Below are 21,635 nucleotides of genomic sequence, written 5' to 3' on the forward strand. Positions count from 1 at the left end.
TCTTCTGTGGGAGCAGCCATGGTTGCCTGTCTGTGCCTCCCATGACCTCTGCCAGTGCTGGTCTGGAATTCCCTAATTCCTGGGTTTGGAATTCCAGGCTTCTGCCCCTGTTTCCCATGTCATCTCCCTCGCCACTGGTCACTCAGTTTCCACTTCACCTCTGGTAAAGGACACAGCAATGTCTCTCAAGGACCCAGGGCTCTGGGCTATCAGCCTATTTCTCAGGCTTGCCTTACCTTACACACACCCTACATTACTCCTACCCCCTACCCAGTTTAGAGCATGTGGCTGTGAAAAGCTCCATCAGAAGGTATGGAAGGATGTCAGGTGTGGTCTGCCATGATTACCTGGAGAGTTCCAGAAATTCCAAGTGCCGAGTAGATGGGCCAGTGAGGTCCCTGGGCTCCTGTGTGTGTTTGTATGTGTATCTCAGTTTGGGGGGTTAAGAGTGGGTATGCAGGCTATGACATTGGGTGGGGGTGTGGCTTTGAATGTTTGTCTGTTACAAAATGCGCCAGCATCACCCAGAAGGAGAGAGCACCTGGTTTCAAAAAGAAAGAAAGGAAACATGGACTTCCCCAGTACCTGTGTCATCTGATCCGGCTCAGGCACTAGGGACACTCGGGCCTGCATTTGGAGTCCTTCCCTTTGAGACAGCATCACACTCTGTTAGCCCAGGCTAGCCTTGAACTCACAATCCTTCTGCCTCCGGCATCCTCAGAACTGAGGATTGCAAGGATACAGCTTCATGCCCTCTCTGTTTGGTTTCTGGGTGGGTCCTGGGAGCTGCCTTCTGAGGGCTCTGGAGCTCTCCACCCATCTTATGTTTACATCCATGGACTCGGCTCTGGTGTCCGAGGTAGGAAAAGCTATGATTTTCCACCTGGCCTGTTTGTCCCCTCTTCTTAGAGCAGACATTTTCTTACTGTGCAGAGTCAGGGCTAGCCCATAGGTCACCTCAGGGACAGCATTGCTGTAGCTTCACGAATGTGGGAAGGTGGGCCTTGGTTTCCGCCAGCAGCTTCTCAGTATGCTTGGCCTAGCAGGCCTGTCCTGACCAGAATTATCCTGTGTAGGTAGGAGGATTCCCTGGAGCTAGGAAGAATAAACTGTCTGAACCTCATTTTTGATGGAGGATGTTTGCAGTGGTTTTGAACTTGGGGATGCCTGAGTTCAAATCCCAGCTCTAATAGTTACTGGTTTTATTATTGTTGTTATTGTTGGTGTCTTCTTCGTCTTCTTCTTCTTCTTCTTCTTCTTCTTCTTCTTCTTCTTCTTCTTCTTCTTCTTCTTCTGCTGCTGGTGCTGCTGCTTTTAGAAGCAAGCTGTTGCAGCTCCCTCTCCCTTGGCCGTAGTTTTCTATCTTGCAACAAAGGATAAAGTGGTACCCGCCTCACAGGGTCACCATGAACATATGAATGAGACCTCATTAGAACACGGACCACCCACCTGGGACGCCTTCCTGTCACCCTCCACCACTGGGCAGGCTACTCAGCCACCACCCACCCTGTGACAGATCTGCTATACTCTACCACCTGGTAATGGCACAGCATCCTAAAGTGAAGGGATCTGCACACAAGGCCTGGCACTTCATAGACGAATTGAAGTCCTGATGGGGAGAAAAAAAAAATCCCAGTGAGGCTGACCTTGTTGCCGCTTTAAAATATGTATGGAGATAACAGGTATCAACTTCAGGCCATGATGATTATGTAGAAAGTGGCATTACCAGCTATTGCTTCCTAACAGCCCAGCCTTTCTTAATTACTGATATCCTGACTTGATCAGGAATTGCTATGTAGACTTGGTTGGCACCTCTCTAGTTATGCTGAGTATTTCCTTCTAATGGCTATTGGCTATTATCATCCTCTTTTCTACTGACTGCCTAATAAGTAAGGATATTTTGTCTATAGTTTAAAATGTTTAAGTCTCTATTTTGGAAATATTCATAGACCTCTCAATAGCATAGTGTGAAACACAGCAGTCTCATAGAAAAAGTCACAAATGCTGGCTTGGTTCTTATCAGTCAGAATATATTCAAGACATATTGGGTGAAACTCTTTCTCAAAGTACTATCTGGGCAAAAAAAAAAAAAAAAAAAGGAGTGAGTAGAAAGCATTTTTAAATTCCAGTCTGCCAATCTTTTCTTGTAATTAGTGTATTTAAGCCAACCAACTATATGATAATTAGTCATTTCTTAGTACTTATGCATACTATTTTTTTGTGTATACTGTTTTATTATTTGTTTTCTGTATGTACTGTTTCTCTTATTTCGTTTCTCCTTGTGTTTGTGTGGTTTTAGTGTTTATTCTTGTCTGCTTGTATTCCTTTTAAGTATATCAGTTTCTGTATTTTTGAACTATTTTTGATATTAAAATAAGTAAGCCTTACCAAAAAAAAAAAATATATATATATGTATGGGCACTGAGCACAGAGAGGTTCAGTAATTTAAAGATAGTCACATGGCTCGCAGGGGTAGAAACTCTGTCTACAAGAGAATCAGCCCTTTTGTTTTCCACTGACATGCTTCTAGAAGACCCAGAAGACGGTAGCTTCAGTGACTCTGCCTCTAGGAGGAACCGTGTTTCAGCCTGAATCGATGGCACCCACCATCACCAATGGGCCCTGCTCCTTGGCCTCCTGCAGCACCACCTGGTGTATTAATTGAGCATTTGTTTCCATCCGTGTTTGTGACAATTAACTGTGTATTGGGAGGCTCCTTCTCTAGCAGTCCCAGGGGTCTGGCCTACAAGCTGTACCCTGGGTTCTTGAGTAGCCTATAACTAGAACTACTTGAGGAACACTGGCATTTGCTAATTCATGCCCAGATCCCCTGTGGTCCACATGGGCTCTGACAGCTGTGGGACAATCTGCAGAGGCGGCCCTGCCCAGCAAGAAATGAGCACTCAGCTCCAGCCAGTAACCTGGCCCCACCCCTTCCCGTGTTCTCCCTGGGGAAGAAAACATGGTGATTAATGGGGTGCTGACTCAGAGTTGCTGGGGGATCCAGGGGATCCTGGGCACAGCTGGGCCACCAGGAAGGGGGCTGGACTATAGAGCATCCATGCAGATGAAGAATAAGAGTCCAGGATGGCAGGTGTGCTGTGTAGCAGCCTCCACCATGCCAAGGCTCAAGTGGCCCACTAGCACTGCTTAAGGCTGGGGACACCTGTGCTCCCAGAGGGGGTTGGAGTCATTTGAGGGCAAGATAACAGGGAGTCTGTGCTTCTCCTCAGGAGAGACCTAACCTAGGACCATCTCCAGAGTAAGGTGATTTCTGAATGAGTGGCCTTGAGGCCAAAACTAACATGAAAATGAACCAGGAAATATTTCCCCAGCAAACATTGCTGCTAGCAGTTTTCATTGTCTTAGAAGCCATTAAAAAAGTCGATTCTTGTAAGGAATGGGGATGTGTAAATCAGGTGTGTGTATTCTCTAATTTTTTTTTTTAACTTTCAGTCTTTAAAATGGATGTATTGTGAAAGTCCACACATAGGGTAATAGCTCTGCTTCAAGTCACAGAAACTTTGAATCTGAAATTTTAGGCCAGGGATCCACGATTTAAGTCCTGTGGCTACCACCTGATTGTGTAAATAAAGCTTTATTGAAACACACATGCCATTCATTTACATGCTCCCTTTGGCAGCTTCAGCCCATGCACCCAATCTTTCACGGATAGTGCGCCGACCTCTGCCCTAGGCGCCCATGGTCTTGCTTGCCAGCTGCAGCTTCCATAGTCCCTTCTCTTCTCTCAGTTGGCTTGGTAAGGGTTAAAAGTTAAGGAGCTCAGAGCTTGGAAGATGGTTCAGTGGAGAAAGCACTTATCCCAAAGGCACAAAGGACCAGAGTTCAGAGCCCCAGCACTCCACTCGTGTAAAAAGCTGGTGGATATGCGGCCACTGGTAAAGCCAGCATTTGGGAGGCAGAGACAGGGAATCCCCTTGGCAAGATGGCTAGCTAGACTAACAAGACTCAGCAAGTTTCAGGTTCAGTAGAGATCTTGCCTCAATAAATAAGGTGGGAGTTAGTCAAGGAAGACAACCGACACCCACCTAGGGCCTCTGCTATGTGCATACTCACAAACACCATTAAAAAAAAAAAAGATTAAAATTAGGGTCCTGGGAAGATTTAGTGGTTAAAGCATTTGTTGTGCATGATTGGGGACTAGGGTTTGGATCCCCAAAATCATGGAGATGTTACTGAGTGTGGTAGCCCACCCATATAGCTCCAGCCTTGGAAGGTGGAGACGGATCGCCTGGGCAAGCTGGCTAGTGAGACCAGCCACTTTAAGGGGCTCTGGTTTTGATCGAGAGACCCTGCTTTGTTGAATAAGATAGACAAGTGATTGAAGATGAAGATGGTTCCTGACATCAGGTTTGGGCCTCTATATGTGTGGACATGCACACACATGTACACATACACACACACACACACACACACACACAGAGAGAGAGAGAGAGAGAGAGAGAGAGAGAGAGAGAGAGAGAGAGAGAGAGAGAGAGAGAGAGGATTACATAGAAAATAATTAATGAACCCTAAATCGTTTCAATAGGAGATATAAAGGTTACACTTTCCACAGTGTGCTTATCTTTAGATATGCTCTGGGGCATTTCAGGACTACAAGGGAGTTCCGGTTTGCATCACCAACAGTATCCAACAGCTGCTCGAATTCCTTCTTGTTCCAAATGCCAGTCGGACAAGAAGCCCCACACACTCCCCGCACTTAACCTTATGACTCTGCTCCTCGTCACTGACAGCTTAGTCGCGCTGTAGGTTTTCAGACCTACACATAGTCCTGAGCCTAGCCAGCAACACAAAGACACCCAGGAAAGACCTCCAACCCAGAGACCCCAGTGAAGAGACATCTCAGCCCTGTAGGTCGATCTTCCCTGACCCGAGTCTCTAGTCCATCCAAGCCACCCTGCGCTGCGGTGCATTGCGGAGCGTGTCCAGATGCTCTGGTGCACTTTCTGTTACAGTGCTGACAGTTGCAAAACTGTATTTTCAGCACAGATTTCTCCTGTAGTGATCGAAAAGCCCCCTCTGAAAGGGCTTTAATGGAACACAATTTGAAGCCTGCCTTCGGCAAGAATTGGCTGTGCTTATTATTCCAGTGCTTAAGGATAATAGAGGAGTCAAGGATGCTGGGTGTCCTGTTGGGAGGCAGAGGAGGGGAGAGAGGACATCCTGGGGGCAGTGGGCAGGGAGTCAAGTCCCTGACACAAACTGTCCCCCAGTTTGCTGTATCTCCCAAGTTTAGCTCTCCAGCTGCCTTTATGACTTATAAGCTGTCCACATGAAGGGCAAGGTGCAGGTACACTTGGGGACAGGTGACAACACACAGGGAAGGGATGGAGACATTTGCCATGCTTCTGATATGGATGCCAAGGGAGCCCTGTGGCTGTGTAGCAAGCAGGTCACAGTGTGTTGCAGGAAGGGAGGGCCTCCCTTAGAGCCTTTCCCACACTGTTTCTTCCGCCTGAATTTCCATCCCTGCCCTGTGTGCCCCTCCTCCATGGCATTAGGTCATTAAGAACCTTTGCCATGGGGTTCTGGGAAACCCGCCTTCATGCCAGCTCTGGCTGCAGATGCAGGTTTAGAGTCTCCAGGCAGGGTGGCTATCTGCCACCTCTGCACCCTCCCCCCCGCCCCCCCCCCCGTGGGCACTGCAAAGGTTTCTGGACAGTGTTTAGTGAGCACCAATCACTGAATACAAAGATCTGTGAGTGTGGACCATTTGTAAGTAACAAAGGGACAGGTGTCAGGGCCCAGAGAGGAGGAGAAGGTAGTATAGGGATTGGGCAGTAACCACAAGCATTTAGGCAAAGCCCACGGAGCCAGGAATAAACACCAGGCGTCCTGACTTTCAGAGCAGCTGCTGTTACTTACCTCCATGGGTGTGAGGAAGAGAGGACCAGGCCTAGTGGCTTGGGACGCTGTGGACTAGCGTGTATAGCCCCCACCCCCAGAAAAGACAGTTTTAGGTTTTGAAGGGATGACCTCATGTTTTTTTCTTATTTACATAGCCATGTTTGTTTATGTAGTCTTTTAAAAATAGCCAACGTGTGCTATGCTTAGTCCTTGCTCTCCCAGCTCTGGTGGAAGAGCCACTGTGGGGAGAGACACCTTTTTATCTAAGAGAGGGGTGGCCTTGTTTCCCCAGGGCAGACTGGGGCAAAACAGGACAGGTAGGAAGCTTCGTGGTTTTTCCTGTCTCTTCTCCAAAATAGCTCTCTGCTCCTGCCTCCCACTTCCGGCCTGACTGGACACAGGGTAGGTCTTCCGGGGAGCTGTGCTTTGTAGATTCTCCAGCAGTTATTAGAGACTCTGTCAACAGGCAAATGTACTTGGGTCTGAAAACCTGGAACGTGGCATGGAGGGTCCCAGCTCAAGTGGGACCACTGCGTTCGCATCCTCACTGTGCACGCCCTTGGGCAGGCTGTGTCAAACCCAGGGACAGCAGTGGTAATGGCAAAGCAGTGCCTGTTCAAGAAACATGTGTAATGAGCTTGGCTCAGTCTAGGTACATAGTAAAGCTTGGTAAGTCTTTTCATAAAAAGCAACCATGTTTCCCTGTCTGGACCACTGTGTGAGCTTTCCAGTTGTTCCTTCCACTAGCTTGTCTGCCCCTCCCCCACCCCTGATATCCCCAAAGTGACGAGAAGCTAGAACATACTACTGACCATCCGGTCCCCTTGCAGTGCTGTGCCAGGGGTCAGCAAAGCTGCCTTCTAAGTGGCCAGACCATAAATGTTTTGACCCTGGCAAGCACACTCTCTTACAAGTTTGCTGTGCCGACATACAATCAGTTATAGACACCATGTAAAGATGAAAAGGTCATGTTCTAGAATAGACAGCAGCTGCATGTGTCCACTCCTGACCTACAGGAAGATTCCAGCCCCTTAGCTCAGTGTTCCTGCTGGCCTCCCCAGGTGTCCCCGGGGGTTCTCCTCCTCCTCTGCTCCCTGCCCCCATGTCAATGCCTCAGGCTTGCCATCTTTCTCTTGCTGTTTTCTCTGCTTGGATTTCTATTCCCTGCTCCGTCCGTGTGTCCCTCCTCCATTAGGAAGCCTTGCTGTAGGGTTCTGTGGACTCCTGCTTTCACGTCTACCCTGACCCAGCGTACAGGTTTCGGAGCCTCCAAGCTGGCCTCCTCTCTGCCTTCCCCATAACCCAGCAGGTGCTTCAGGGTGTCTGTGGGTGCTCACTAAGAACTGGTCCTTAAAGGCAAGGTTCTGCCATAGAAAACATCTCAGGGAATCACAGTCCAGAGTGGAGAACCTAGCAGGCTACCAAGGCAGAGAAGGACAGCTGTGTGCTTCCTGGGGTGCCTGGAGCAGGAGTTGTCCCTGAAGTTTCTGAAAGAGGCAGAAACCATTCAGACACCGCAGGTCGGGAGGACTTCCCAAGCAAAGAGGACTTCCTGTGATGGGGAAATGGCTAAGCAAGAACAGATCTGTTCTGGGCTTGAGTGATGGACTGACCGGCCTGGCTGCTGAGTGGAGCACTTGCTAGTGCAGGAGAATAGTAAAGAGTTTGAGCTTTGTCTCATAAATCACAACTTCACCAGGCATCGTCCACAGATGGATATCTTACACACACACACACACACACACACACACACACACAGCACCTATAATACACATGCACACCACATACATTACATGCATATACACACCACACACACACACAAAACACAGCACACATAACACATGCCACATATACACTACAGACTCACACACCACACACATCACACATAACACACACACCACACACACAGCATACATAACACACACTACACACTCTGCACATAACACACACATATATAAAACATGCACAGTACACATACACACCACACACAGACACACAACAACACATAAACAGCACACATAACACACACACCACACATACGTACAACACACACACAGCACCTATAAAACACATGCACACCACACACTACATGCATATACACACCACATACACACACACAGACAAAATACAGTACACATAACACACACCACATACACACTACGCTACCACACACATATCACACATAACACATATCACACACACTGCACATAACACACATATATAACACACGCACAGCACACATACACACAACACATAAACAGCACACATAGCACACACAGCATACATACACACATACACACATAACGCACACACCACACACACACACACACACACACACACACACACACACACACACACAAATTCCCTGGGTACTTCTTTAACAGGTGGGTCCTAGGCTCTGTCTGACTAGAGGCTGGGAGGCTGCAGTGGGAGGGGCTGGAGGACAGTTATGTGTCGGAAGAAGACTGTGATATTTGCCTGTTGACTATGAGCATGGCTCAGGCCAGTGTCGCCTGTAGGAGGTGGGTGGTGAGCTTCCCCTGCCAGACTGATGTAAGGGGAGACAGAACGAAGACTCCTCATGGAGAGCCGAGAAGGGCACCCAAGCTCAGACAGCGCAGGTGCCTTACCCAGGACCAAACTGTTAATATGTGCAGACAGGGGACATAAGGAGTCTAAAAGAGGCTCCCTCTTGTGGTCTCAGGTGGAGGTGGCCCTGGAAGAGCCGCTGATAGAGGCTAGTGCAAGATCTCTAGTCAGTAATTGAGGAGCATGTGGAGGAAGGGGTAGGCGGATATGGGTGAATAGAGGACAAAGGGCCATTGGGATTCAGAGATAGTTGGTTACAAGGCTGAAGGTTTAAGAGCATGGTGACACCCATAGACAGGGAGGTGAAAGATGAGTTTTGTTCAAGCATAATGAATTTGAAAGGCTAGGGGGCGGCCAAGCCAAGGTACAGTGGCTGGAAATGCACAGGCGTGTAGGGTGCTGGGCAGAAGAGCAGGCAGGTGGATCGCCTGGGGGAGGAGTGGGCCTGTTGTGAAGCAATACTCAGGTGAGAGACAGATGAGGGCTCAGAGAGGTGAAAAAGGGGCAGGGTGGGGTGCACAGGAAAAGTGGGCAGCACCTCAGGTCGCCTGGGGAACTGACTTTGGGCACCCTTTAGAATGAAGCCAGCCAACCTGAAAGAAACCGTGCCATAGGTAAACAAAAAAATGTCAACCACGTGGGGCCAAAGGGAGGAGTTCCTGTTTGCTTGTGACAGTGTGCTCCTGGCCAGCCATGGGTGCAGGTGTGTTAGTGATGGGAACAGGAGCCGCCCATATCTCCTGTCAGGACAAGCTTTGCCATCTTGCCTCGGTTCCAGCACTGTTGGCTGGTGCCCTGGAATCTTTCTTCCTGTTGGTCTGAATCTCTGTCCTCTACTGGTTGGGCCTCAGCACCCTCCTTTCCCCCTTCCCAGCATGCCTCTCTTTTCATGTGGCAGCTGTCACTGGGAGCAAAGCTTATCCAAACTTATCCACAGGCTCTCCGTCACAGCTGCCAGGTCATCCACTGGAGAGTTACACATCCTCGGGGAGATTCCTGGACTGCCAAGACCAAGAAAGGGCATGCCCACAAGGCGTGGCAGAGCAGCTGCTCTGGGCCTGCCCCTGTGAACTTGCTGTTTGGGAGCAACTGGGCCTGAGTTAGGAAAATGGGCCCAAGCCCCTGAGAGCCAGCACCCATATCTGGCCCTAGCCTCCCAGCACACCACACGCCTTCCCTTGATTCTACACATACACTAAAAACTGAATTCCTCCCTTCTCTCCCAACAGTGACTCCCTCCCACTCTAGGTGACAGGACTGTCACAATCAGATGGGCGGATTGTCCTGGAATGCAGCCAATTAGACACAAGGTGCCAAGCACTATTCCCAGGGACAAAACAGAATGCCTGTCTCTCCATATTCCAATGGAGAAAACAGAGTGGGTAGCTGAGCACCTGAGTTCGATTCCCAGTGCATACACATACACACACAGGGAAAGAGAGAGAGAGAGAGAGAGAGAGAGAGAGAGAGAGAGAGAGAGAGAGAGAGAGAGAGAGAGAGAGAGAGAGAGAGAGAGAACATAAATAAGGTACACACATCTATAATATTTGTGAGTTCTTGCAGACATTAGTGTATACAAAATAAACAAAAAGGTATTCTTTCCTTAAGTAAAAGTGATGGAGTGACAGCTGGGAAATGAATAGGTGGTACAGGGCTGGCAAGTTGTGGTGAGTTTAGCCACGCAGTGGCCTGAGCAGGTAGCAAGCAGTCTGAGTGGGTAGTGTCTGAGTAAGGCGCCAAGGAAAGTGTGGGTGCCAGTTCTGTGGATGGCTGGGCAGAGCACTGGTCAAACATAGGGTCCTGTCAGGCAGGAACAGGAGGCCACAGTATGACTGGAAGGCGGGGCAGGGGAAGAACAGGTCACACAGGGCAGCCTGGGAGATCTGAGCTTAGCAGAGGGAGCATGAATGTTCTGTGGTCCACCTAGTTGTGGCGCAGAGACACCTGCATTGGCGATGGGGTAGAGTGACAGCAAGAGGTCAGTGTCTGACAACGACTCAGACTAGGACAGTGACTTCAAAGGCCATGACATGAGGGTGAGTCTCTGGCCATACTGTGAGGTCCAGCCAGCATGATTCACTGAGATGGGACACCAGGCACAGAAGAGAGAGTTTTGCCATGAAAGCCGACCAGCGTCCACATAGGCTGATGCTTCTTTCTCAGGCTAGTCGGTGTCTCATTACTCATCGGCAAAATGAGAATTCCAAGATAGCTGAAAAGTCAGTCTTTCACTCTCAGGCTCTGGGGCCTGGGGAGATCAGGGAAGGCTTTGAGGAAGTGGGTGGAACCTGTGCTTATGAATGCTTAGGCCAGGTCCAGCTGATGTGGGAGAAAAGAGCAGCTGGGCAGAGGATGATGAGACCAGCAACAATATCCTCAGAGCACCAGCCCAGGCAGGAAGGAGGGGGCAAAGAGCTATTAATAGATGCAAGGGCCCGTAGCTCCCCAGGACCACACCCTTTAAAGCAGACCTGCAGGTCTGGGGCCTGAGCATCTTTTATGAACACTGTGGTCCTTAGTTTTGTAATATTTTCAGCCAGACATGCTCAGGCAGGGAGGAGTGAAGCCTGGCTCCTGGTCCACCAGAGAGTCAGCCTCCTGGCCTGGCACTACTTAACCACAGGGTCTGCTGAGTGCAAGGAGACTCTTCTGTGTAGCAGCCAGAGTGGCAAGCCTGGTGGCTCTGGCACCGTCCTGCAGTGGAACAAACAGACCTCCCTTCACAGATAATGGCCTCATTGAGTATTGTGCCCGTGGCCAGTGCCCAGCACTGGGCAGCTCAGCCTGGGTAAGTTTTCTCTCTTGGCTGCTTAGCTAAATATTTGCACTACGCCTTTCTAGTAAGGCGGTTCCTGGGAGCCAGCAAGTAGAGAGAGCTGGAGAACTCCCCTCACTCCTTACTTCACCCCCCACAATCCCTAGCGACCTGCTTTCCATAGCAGGGAAGGGTTTGCCACATGCCCAGCATGTGTGTCTAGCTCCATTGTTGCTCTCCAGGGTTCTATTGTGAAGTAGGACCTGGAATTACAAGATTCCTGGTTGCTACTGTCTTTCCTGATGTTCCCTTTTTAGGACTGTGTGTGTGTGTGTGTGTGTGTGTGTGTGTGTGTGTGTGTGTGTGTGTGTGAGAGAGAGAGAGAGAGAGAGAGAGGGATGGAGGGAGGGAGAGAGAGAGAGAGAGAGATTGGTTGGTTGGTTGATTGATTGATTGATTGATTGATATTGACTGATTGGAGGCGCTCAAGACCAGAACTATAAGTGCTGCTTTCTCAACCTTCTCCTGTGGCACAGTTGGCATCTGGAAAACTCCCATGCCCCTGAGTGTGGATTTCAATGGAAAGAGAGGGCACAGGCCTGCTCACTGCTGACAGTACATGCCCTCCCTAAAGTCCCTGAACCAGCCAGGGGGACATTCACCATGTTTCAGAGGAAATAGGGGCAGTATCTGTCCTCTACCCACTAGAAATGGGGTCAGAGATGTGTGGCCCTGTGGACAGGATTGAAGCCAGTGAGCAAAAACTGCAGGGCTCATCAATAGGAAGACGCCTTGAACAATAGGCCTCACCACTGTTGTAACCCGACACACATCCTCTTTGGCCCAGGATCCTACTTCTTCTGGGAATCCGGCTTGTGGAACAACAGCACCAGGGTGTAAAGATCTGAAGTGCAAAAGGTGTTTATTGCAAAATTCTAGAAGAAGAAAAAAAAAAAAAGGTTATAAAAACCTCAAGAGCAAAGTCAAGATCAAAGGCATTGCATTCAAACCATCACCTGACATCCCGCAGGAGCAAGCAGACTGGGTGCCTGCTCCAAAAGGCACTGACGAGGAACGCAGGGTCTGAAGACAGAGTCCTGAGTTCCAGCCTCTTTTTCAGTGAAATAGAGGTTATGATTGTGGTATTTATAGTTGTAATTTACCCTATAGCCTTCTTAGGAGGAGTAACTGATTGCTGCACATGGCATACTTACAATTGTGTATGGTACACGTTAACTCCAAAAAGAAACTCTGACCTTTGATCTAAAAAGATTGTCTCTGAGAAAAGCCAAGCACAGAGAAATGTGTATAGGGTAATGCCGTTTTTATAAAATCAAAGCCCCCTCCCCATCATAACCCCATCTCATACACAAAGGAAGGAAGTAGAAAGGGACAGAGGGAAGGAAGTGATGAAGAGAGAAAGTGACAGAGGGTCAGTGGGAGAAGGAAGGAAGGAAAAGAAAGGAAATCAGTACAGTGTCTCAGGAAGCTTGTCTTTCGGGCAGCTGAAGCCAGCCCCCTTGAAGGTCCCTTGAATCCTGAGGGCTTTGCAGCTTATACGTCTCACCCTGTCTGCAGGAGGGGAACAGAGGCACTGCCTGGCAGCTCAGCTGTACAGGGAGGCTCCTTTCCCTGGTGTGGTACTCATCTGCAGCGTCACAGTGCCTCAGTCAAGGCTGTCTGGGTCCTTTCCCAGGCCCAGCTTAGGCCATCTCAGCCGTGTCCATTGTGGTGCATTGGCCTTGGCTAATGTGGACTATACCCTGGGTGGCCACACCACACTCAGATCTAGACACACTGGAAGTGGAGGAGCAGGTGACAGGCAGACAAGATGCCAGCTGGGGTGGAGCCATCATGGAAACCAAAGCCAGTCCTTTATGTGTGACGTTGACAGCGGAAACTGATTTGTTACAGGGATCCTGGAGCTGTTCTTGTACTTAATGCATGTGCTCGGTGGTGGTGATGATGGTGATGATGATGGTGATGATGATGGTGATGATGATGATGATGGTGGTGGTGGTGGTGGTGGTGATGGTGATGATGATGATGATGGTGATGATGATGATGGTGATGATGATGGTGGTGATGGTGATGATGATGATGATGATGATGATGATATGTGTATGGGTATTTTCCCTGGGGTATATCTGTTCGCCATATGGATCCCCTGGTACCCACAGAGATGTTGGATCTCCCTGGACTGGAGTTAAAGACAGTTGGGAGCCACCATGTGGATTCTAGGAATAGAAGTTGGGTCCTCTGAAACAGAGTTAGTACTCTTAACTTCTGGGCTATCCCTTTAACCCCCACTGATTGGTTTTTATGTCAACTTGACATAAGCTGGTGTTATCTGGGAAGATGAAGCCTCAGGAAAGGAATTGCCTCCATCAGATTGGCCTGTGGGCGAGTCTGTGGGGGATTTTCTTGGTGAGAAAGGCCCAGCCCACCGGCAGAGCCACCCCTAGGCAAGTGGCTGTAGGCTGTACACGAATGTACAGACTGAGCAAGCCTCAAGAGCAAGCCAGTAAGCACTGTTCCACCATTGCCTCTGCTTTGGGTCCTGCCTTGACTTCCCTCAGTGGTGGACTGCAAGCTGCAAAAAGAATTAAACCCTTTTCTCTCCAAGTTGCTTTTTTTCATGGTATCACAGCAATGGAGTGTGTGTGTGTGTGTGTGTGTGTGTGCTCGCGTGCGCACGCGCGCATATTATATATATATATATATATATATATATATATATATATATAAAGTTTTTGGTATTTTCGTCTAATACATGCTAAAATAAAGACTACCAGCATGCTCACCACCCTGTGACAACTGCAGTAGAGCCCCACAGAGCACCGCCCCCCCATCTCAGTTCCTTCTCTCTTAAGCACTGTCATTCTGATTCGAAGTTACCACCCCACAGAGTCCCAGGTGCTGGATTCCCCCTGCCTCAGAGGTTTCCCGTGGAGTTAGATGAGGCCCATGCCTGTCTGCCTAGGGTTATTTCCTATTAGGCTCCTTCAGCAATGCCCTGTCTTTGGTTATATCTGCCCCATCTTGCAGTAAAGAAACCAAAACCAGGATGCCGCCTTGTTAGAATCTGTTGTTGTTGCCAGACCCCTTCTCCCCTTGGGTCCCAGTGCTATCTGTCAAATGCAGGCTTTAACCCAGACACTGCTCAGGGATGGCTGAACTCCTGTGGTGGGGTGAGGGTGGGGAAGCCCAGTGACAGGAGTGAGGCCACTCCCCATGAAGGGGGAAAGTGGATTTGCCATTCATACGATGTCACATGCCCCAGCAGGCCCCAGGGACTAGGGCCTGGACATAGAACAGTAGTAAAACATGGAAGACTTGGGGACTCTGGCCTGTCCTTGGTTGGGACACTGAGACCATGCAGCTGCCTAGGCAGCTCTTCTCTGACTGCCAGAGAGCTGCACAGTGGAGTTACTATGAGGGGCTTTCTACTTGCTTACCCTCGTTCTTCTCCTTCTGGTCCAGACATTGGGTCTTCCACCTTCCCTGAGCTGACTGAGTCTCTGTGAGCGAGTTACAACTGCAGAAGATAAAGATGGGTTTAGCTAATTGGTCATGACAGGCAGCACACAGCATACAGCTTCCTTGGCTCTGCTTGGCCTACTGGGGTTTTCTGTCAGGAGCCCCTCCCTTCTGAAAGGATGCCTTGGCTAGATAGGGCATTGAACAGTTGGGGTGGACAGTGTCTGTCTTGTACCCCAAAAGTGAACCAGCCAATGAGGTTTTAGGTCATCTGAGAAATGAGATTCTCCCTTTATACTCAGATTGGCAGGCTCATAGCTGCTGGCCTCTGATGCCCTGTTTCCTCACTGGATAACCAGATCTTTAGGTGGCTTCTCTCTAGGGTCCCAGTCCCCAAAGGATACTCTGACTGCAGCCCATCAGCTCCTAGCCACTCTCATCCTGCAGCCTATGTCTTGAGCACACTTCTGTCTCACGATGACATTAGCCAGGCCTGTGTACCTGCTGCTGGACAAGGAGGAGGGTGTATCACAGCGGCTAGTCCAACCTGCATGTCATAGGGTCACTATTGCTGTGATGAAACACCGTGACCAAAAACTTCTGTAGAGGAAAGGGTTTATTTGGCTTACACTTCCACAACGTTGTTCATCTTTGAAGAAAGTCAGGACAGGAACTCAGACAAAGCAGGAACCTGGAGGCAGGAGCTGATGCAGGGACTGTGGAGGGTGCTGCTTACTGGCTTGCTCATCATGACTAACTCAGCCTGCTTTCTTATGGAAACCAGGACCACCAGTCTAGGGATGGCTCCACCCACAATGGGCTGGATCCTTTTTCATCAATCACTAAGAAAATACTCTACAGGTTTGTGTGCAGCCTGATTTTATAGAGACATTTTGTTTGTTTGTTTGTTTGTTTTGTTTTTTCGAGGCAGGATTTCTCTGTGTAATCTTGCCTGTCCTAGTCCTCCTTTGCAGAGCTGGCTGGCCTCGAACTCACAGTGATCCACCTGCCTCTGCTTCCCAAGTGCTGGGATTAAAGGCGTGTGCCACCACGCCCGGCTAAGAGGCATTTTCTTAATTGAGGTTCTCTCCCCTTAGATGACATTTGCTTGTGTCAAGTTAGTATAAAACTAGTCAGGACACTGCAACATTGTGAACACCATGGCCTTGAAGCCACTGGAGGTCATGGCACTCTAAGAAACATCATGCAACCTTGATGTTGTGGAATTAAGTAACTAAGGCTCTTAATGCCAAGAGAAAGAAGCCAAGCACAGTGGGCCGCACTGCTGGATGACTCTGTTTCTGTGAAATTCTCAGAGAAGATGAACACACAAAGATGGAAATGTATGGTGACTTTGAGGGGAATATAAAATGACTGCTAATGGGTACAGGAACCCTTTATAGAGTGGTAAAAATGTTATAGAGTGTCAGTGTCACCTGAAATTAGATGACTGAGAAATCTTGTGATGATTGGTAGAAAGTCATACACTTGGGTTGTGGAGGTCCCGGGTTTAGTAAAGATGGAGAGAGACTAAGTGTCCTAGAAACATAACTTTTACTGAGTATAATGGCTTGCACCTATAATCCCAGTGTTCAGGAGGCTGAGACAGGAGCATTGCCATGAGTTTGAGCCACCAGCCTTGGCTATGTACTCAGTTCTAGGCCATACAGGGTGAAATCCTAACTCAACAAGTAATGATAGGTCTGATGGGTGGCTCAGTAGGTACAGGCACTTGCTGCCAAGCCTAGTAACCTGAGTTCAGTCTCCAGGACCTACATGTTGAAGAAGAGAACTGATTGCTGCAAGTTGTCCTTTGACCTCTAGATGCCCACCATGATACATGCATGTGCATGAGCACACAAACACAATAAATAACAAATAAATGTAATAATAATAATAATAATAAGCAATAAAGGTATACATTCATATAGGGTGAATTTTATGGTATATTATTATGTATCAGTTTATCCCAAAGTAAATGACAGTGCTAAAGAGTCATACTTGTGAAAAAGATGCTGGGTCAGAATTTAGAAAATTTCCAGATGTGATGGCACACACTTTTAATCACAACACTGGTCGGAGGGAGGCAGAGGCAAGTGGATCTCTGTGATCTTGAGGCCAACCTACCTATACAGTGAGTTCCAGGACAGCCAGGGCTACATAGAGAGACTCTGTCTCAGAGCACAGAAAAAGAAAGTTAGGAAATTCTATTTATTAACAGGTCAATATACCCTTTTTTTCCAGAAATTAAAAATTCAGAATTGAGGTGACTTTTATGAACTGTCCGTTCACTGACATTTCCCTTCTTCATCCATTCACTCTCAAACTGTCCCTACTGAGTGTGACAGGGCACGACGGCGATTCAGACCCAGGTCCCTCCAACTTCTGTGAAAATGTCTACTAACAGGGTACCTAAGAACAGTCACACGCCAACCCCAAGAGTATACGCCACCCATCCCTGACAGCTTCCGCTAATGTAGAATCTGAGCAGGCTCGTCTCACAGAATTGGGGAGTAGGACTGGGGTTACCAGAAAGTCACGAACCAGGGAAGGGAAGAAGAGCACGTCCTGGCACACTGTCATGCAATAGGGTAGCTACAGTCAAGAGTGTGTGCAGAGCATCTCGGAGTAGCTAGCCAGAGCATGTTGAAGTCTCTCCATCATGAAGGAGGGATGACTAAGGGAGATACTGGCCCAGCTGACCCGATTTGTTCAGACATCGAGTGTATGCAGGCCAAACATCACATCGTGGCTGATAAATATATAAAATTATGTGTCAGTTGAAAAAAACTCATAGGATGAAAAACATTGGCAAGTGTCATTGCCACAGAAAGGCTCTGTGAAGGGCCTGGGCTAGAGCTTTGAGAGCAGTGGTTCTCAACCTTCCTAATGCTGTGACCTTTTAATACAGTTCCCATAAAATGACTTTTTTTGTTGCTACTTTCTAAGTGCAATTCTGCTACTGGTATGACTCATAATGTAAATAGCTGTATTTTCTGATGGTCTTAGGCCACCCCTGTGAAAAGATCATTTGGCCCCCCAAAAGGATCGTGACCTTTTGGGAACCACTGCTCTAGGAGAGAGAAGCACTATGTATTCGGACCCAAACCTCTGGGGAAACCCAAGCAGAAGAATTTGGGGCTGGGAGAGCTGGGGTTCTGAGAAGTGATTGGGTAGGCCCTGTGGGCAGGTGGCAACAGGGCCAACCCTGAACAGGAAAAAAAAAAAAAAAAAAAGGACCAGTATGTGCTTACACTGGATGGATGCTTGATAACCAGCCCTCCCGGTTGTAGCCTCTGTTAACCCCTCTCTAGGGCATTCTGCCCCCACCCCACCCCACCCCCACCCCTTGCCTCTGTCTGAGTGCCTCAGGAGTATCCGCAAGTAATTCTCAGGAAGAACAACTGCATAAACCCTGCTGGCCTGAGAGTAACATCTTGACAATCAGAAATATGTCTGGGCTCTCCTCAGGCTCTGAGTGAAGGGCCCAAGCTCTGTTAGCACCGAAGCACAAATATGAGGTGCGGCTGGCGCCCTGGTACTCTGCAAGGGTTTGGGCTGCGGCGGCCCTGACTCTAAGCCTTTGTGGGGTCATTTCTCACGTTGGCTAGCCTCCAGCACACCGTACTAGTTCAGACTCGGGGCAGGACAGGAAGCTATGCCTTAAGTCAGATGCCAGGCAGGACCCCAGGAAGCATTTGGAGTCCTCAGGTAGACTGGGGCTGACATGATGCCTGGATCCATCCCAGCTATTGCTGCCTCTGTCTCCTCATCTGCACAACGGGTGGTAAGGCTCTTCTTGCCAGGGGACTGTTCAAAAGGATGTATCAGTCATGACGTGATGTCTAGACAGTGTGCTTACAATCTCGGGACAGGCAAAGTGGTCATCAACTGGTTCCCTCACAGGGATGAATTTAGGTAGAAACAGATGAGGTGGGGCTGTGAAAGCTACATTACTACACTAATTCGAGGTGGGAGTTCTCTGGGTATCATCGGTGTCATAGAGCGGGGGGCACATTCTGGCAGAGGAAGGGACAGCGGTGGCCTCAAGGAGCAACCGGTGACAATTTGGCTTGAGCTGGCCAAAGAAAGGAAGAACGGAGAGTATACAGTTGTCTGGGTAGGTGTTGAGCCCCCAGCAGGTAGACAAAAAGGGTAGAGGGGCTAGGGTGCGATTGAGAGGTAGGAGGCTTAAAGATGGCAGGTGGGGTGGATACACTGGGTAGAGTGTCCTGAGACTAGGCAAGAAGGTGAGACAGGACAGCTCCTGTACAGGGTCCGGAGAGCCAGGGCATCGGTGCCCCTGAGCACAGGGATCCAGCAGGAAGTCAGAGCCAGGGGCAGTTTTGCTGGAGTAAGCTAGGCTAGGGATAAGAAGAACCCAAAATGTCTTGGCAGATCAGACCTCAGCATCCAACTGTACACAACACCCTTTCTTACTTGGCGGAGTGGTGAACCTAACTGGCTTGTCACCCGCCTCAGTGGGTTGCCTGCAGGATAGGGCCAAAGCTGGCGCTCTAGTTCCCAAAGCTCACACACCACTCCAGTTTTCCCTTGTTTCCTTGGAGTGATGTAAGGAGGTGGTGACCCTACCCAGCCACCTGCAGACCCCTAGCCTCTTGGGTATGTATGTGACCTTTCCTACCTTAGTTTCCTTACTTGTAAAACAGACTTAGAAACACTATCTACTGCACAGACTTGAAGACGAAGTGTGCCTCTGGTGCTTAGCAGAGCCCAAGCTCGTGTCAGCCGCCCCTCCCCCGCCCCCCCCCCCCTCCACCCCCACCCCCACGCCTTGTTACCCTTCGAGATGCCCTGCAGTTTGTCATTTGGTACAATCCATCTTTCTTAAAGCACCAGACCCTTTCTAATGGGCTCTTTATCTTTTCTTCTGGTTTTTTTTTTTTTTGGGGGGGGGAGGCTGGCTGAAGTGGAGAAACCAGGTTTATGTTATGATGCATCCCATTTCACGTTTGGATTCACCCATCCATCCATCCATCCATCCATCCATCCATCCATTTGTTCATAATGCAGCAAGCAACCAGCAGCCTGTGATTAGGGAATTGGGAAACAAAAAGAGAATTCCCACAGAATATAGCTTTGGACCCAGGCTTCTCCCATATCCTGCGGCCTTTCTGCCAGGGTGGAATTTTCAAAAATCGCTTGGCTTGGGTGGTAAACGAATGTGTGAACTGCAGGAGTATATATATTTTTTTAAGTTTTGGAAAACCACACAGGACCGCAGCCTCCTGCCCCATGAAGACAGACCGGGAGGTTGGAGGGCAGCTCAGAACTATGCCTGGAAGGCGTGGCCTGTCCTCAAGTGCTTCTAGAACTCAGAAGTTGTCAAAACAGGAAGATCTGGGTCAGGGCCTGAAGTGACAATTCCTGACCCCAAAATAAGGTTGGAATTCAGTATTTGTTGAGCTTAACAGAACTCCCATGGGCCTCAAGGAACAGGCCTGGCTGTGCCCTGGCCCATGAAATCCTCCACAAGACTATGCTTGTGGACACCAGGCCACTCAGGTGTGAACCCTGGGGCACCTCTTTGCCTGCTGTCAGCATCCTGTCACAGCTGGTTTTCAGGAATTGGTGTTCTTGTCCCTCCTTGGCCTCTCTACAGTGTCCTCTTTAAGAAGATGCATGGGAGCATCCTCTTTCCATCCTGGAAAACCGCAGTCAGCTGCCAGCTTCATTCCTCCACTCTTTGATAGATGCCATCTGTGTGTCTTGCAAGGCACTGGCTCCCTGCTCTAAAAGAACTCACCATGCAGGAAGAGAAAAGCCTGTGAACAAATAACTTTCCACCTGTGAGAAAAAAGCGACAGAGAAGGGCACCATGGCCAGGGAACAGAGACGCTAGGAGCTCAGGGAAGCTCAGCAGAGAACATGAGTGCAGAACAGTATATTCTCCCAAGTTCTTGGGAAACAGAACTAAGAGGACATGGACACACACACACCACACACACACACACACACACACACACACACACACACACGTGCATACACACGTAAATACACTACACACACACATACACCACACACACACCACACACACATACACCACACACACACACACACACACACACACACACACACACACACACACGGGTTCTGAGAATAACCTGTAGCCTGTGACAAAGAGAACAAGAGAGAAGCACCTGAGATCAGAACAGCATCACGAGCAGGTCTCACCGGGAGACTTGCTTCACACTCTGATGAAGATCCCTGACATGGCTCCCCCACCAGGGTTAGTCTGTGAGAGAAGGGAGCAAACGCTATTGGAAGCCCAGTGTGGTTGGTGGTTTCAGCAGAGTGCCCCTCCTCTTCTTTTCCTGCGGTGATGAAATTTGAGCAGGTCCCACCAAGGCTATCCAGCTAAAGACCACAAGTCCTGGCCTTCCTAGGAATAAGGTGTGACTCTCGCGCTGGTGTGAACTGAAATGACCCGCGATCCTCAAGCCTGCCCTCCCTTTCTCTGGCCTCTGACTAGGATGCGGATGTGATGGTGAGAAATGGGAGCCATACAATGTTGGGGACAAAAGAGAAGATGTCTTCAGCCCTGGCTGCTGGCACTCTGACTGTTACATTAGACAGAAGTAAATTTCTATCTTGTCTAAGCTCCTTATGGGAGCTCAAGTCAATACCTTCATGCAAACACTGACTTTACGATGCAGTCCCTCGTTCATAACCAGGACCACCAAACATCGAACCAATAGCACAAAAAAGAATGCCAGGAGATAAAGACCAAAGAAAGCTCATTCCGCTCATTCCACATCAGAAAAGCCCAAAATAAACCAACATTAGTATGCTTAGCACTACTGAACGTTTATTTCATTTTTAAACAATTAATTTTTATTAGTTTTAATGATGCATCTCTGTCTGTGTTTGTGTGTGTGTGCATGTGAGCACAGGTGTCCTTGGAGGCTCTGAGCCAGAGGAG

The 21,635-nt window shown here is 49.0% G+C and overlaps 1 protein-coding gene across 1 annotated transcript in view; it reads left to right on the plus strand.

Moving 5' to 3' along the window:
• Hivep3 (HIVEP zinc finger 3) overlaps nt 1-21,635 on the plus strand; it is a 70,558-nt gene that overhangs the window by 381 nt on the left and 48,542 nt on the right.

Source organism: Acomys russatus, chromosome 29, assembly GCF_903995435.1.
Source record: "Acomys russatus chromosome 29, mAcoRus1.1, whole genome shotgun sequence".
Lineage (NCBI taxonomy): Eukaryota > Metazoa > Chordata > Mammalia > Rodentia > Muridae > Acomys > Acomys russatus.